Genomic DNA, 1,942 nt, shown 5'->3' on the forward strand with positions numbered 1-1,942 from the left:
AAAACATTGGCAGAATACTCGATTAAATAATATACATTAAAATTATTTACTTATATAAATAATTTATAATAGAGTATTATACAGCATTCAAGGGAATAGTGCTTTAGAATGACATCATCGTGCCTTACACTATAGCAGCAGATCAGCTTTCCAAACAATAACAAATCTCGCTTGTCTGTTAGCTTGTGTTTATCGTCGCTATGGTGATTCAGTGTTCGCAAGGGAAAGCAGAGATGTAAGTTGTTATATTAATAACAGCAGAAAACTATTAGATTTACATCTTTTAATGTTTTAATGCGTATTAACTGTGAAAATTGACCATTAATAAGATGCTGACATGATTTCAATCATATATTTTTAATGAAGGATTGAGAGAAAAAAACAAGATTTGTCTCTGAGAGTGAAATCTGCACACGAGTGCCACCTGGAGTTTTCCTGTTTGTTTCGTTTTGATTTTGAATGATTTCCTTGGTGAGTTCGTGTTTTTATTATTTATTATTGTTTTCATTATAACATGATTTAAACTAGTGTCGAAAAATGTTTCATTAATTAACCATTTGTTTGGTCTAGTAAAAACAAAGTATTATACAGAGTATTATACAAGTGATTGTGTAAAGTTTAAGTGAGAAAGTGTAAGTAAAATGCTGTCATTTGTAAAAAGAAAATGCCAAATAGGAGATGGTTATTTACTGTTGCTGTTTATTTAGAAATGTGTTAAGCTGAGTTAATGCATTCACTGTAAAATGCTAATGGTTTCTTTGGCCTTGTGTTTTCAAGGCCAGGTTTTTTTTTTTTTTTTTGCTTTGTTTTGTTCGTTTGTGCATCTTCTTCTGGTTTTTCATCGGTGAGATGTTCTATTGACGTCAGTTGCTGGATGTGATCTGCTCTGGATTCGAATTAATTGAAGTTTGAACTCTCTTCTGGATTTGGATTGTCTCAACTTCCATCGGCGTGTCTAATTGTGGAGTTGGACTGGCGAGCCTCCCATTAAGTGGATTCTTTGGATACACCTGTTGAAAAGATACAAAGTAAAACCTATTCAGCGTCATGGTAGGAGTGTAAATTTACAACACACTCACAAGTGCAACATCCTGGATCTCTGGAACTGAATTTGCAACCTAGTTGTTTTGCAAAAGAATCTTTTTGAAAGTTTATCACCTTTACTGGACTTTTGGAACATTTGAAATGTTTTAAGTGAATGTTTTATTTTCATTTTTATTTTATTTGTACATTGTTCCTTTAGAGTGTTCATTCGTTGCAATTTTTGAATCTTTATAGAGAGAGGTTAACTGGTTTAAGAAGGGAAATCTTGATTATATGTTAAATAATAATACAATTTTAATATTGTATTATTAACTTTCACTTACAAACCTTTAATATAGTATTGTTATTAGTATATTAGTATTATATTATTGTTATAATAGTAACCAAAATATAATATTAGCCCTTAACAATAGAAAAACAGAAAAAATAACATAATATTAACTTACCTTATTAGTGATATAGCCATAAAACCCTGTGATGAAAGAGAAGTGTTATTAGAGAGTGTAAATAAGACTGAGGTCATTAGATAGGTGTGAAAAAAACCTAGAATTTGTTTTATTTATTTTTTTTATTTATTTATATATATTTCTGTGAACATTTTACAATACAATCTTTTATTATTCTTACCTCTGTGTCCGAGTCCTTCACTGTTGTTGTATCTTCTCTCTCTTTGGAGGAATTTAGACTTCTGAGCATCTGGTCCATTGATTAAAAGCTTATAATACATTTGTGTATCGAGGGTTACATAACAAATAGTGGCGAGAGCCAGCCAGGAGAGAGATTGCAACAACAGTGTATAACTAGACAGTAAAGTTCGTCGAGACAAACTTTGAGGCTGGCTTGACAAAGCCTGTTGGTAATAGTTTATTTAGTTTAAAAACAGTTTGAAAAAGTATAA

The 1,942-nt window shown here is 30.9% G+C and overlaps 1 long non-coding RNA gene across 1 annotated transcript; it reads left to right on the forward strand.

Annotated features, from left to right (window-relative positions):
• The first annotated feature begins 200 nt into the window (after nt 1–200).
• Nucleotides 201–1,670, forward strand: LOC147835722 (uncharacterized). The gene is made up of 3 exons (XR_015498225.1): nt 201–235; nt 367–471; nt 778–1,670. It is a non-coding gene; the product is annotated as an uncharacterized LOC147835722 (long non-coding RNA).
• The last annotated feature ends 272 nt before the right edge of the window (nt 1,671–1,942 follow it).

Source organism: Danio rerio, chromosome 8 (assembly GCF_052040795.2).
Source record: "Danio rerio strain M-AB ecotype USA chromosome 8, GRCz13ab, whole genome shotgun sequence".
In the NCBI taxonomy this organism is placed as follows: domain Eukaryota; kingdom Metazoa; phylum Chordata; class Actinopteri; order Cypriniformes; family Danionidae; genus Danio; species Danio rerio.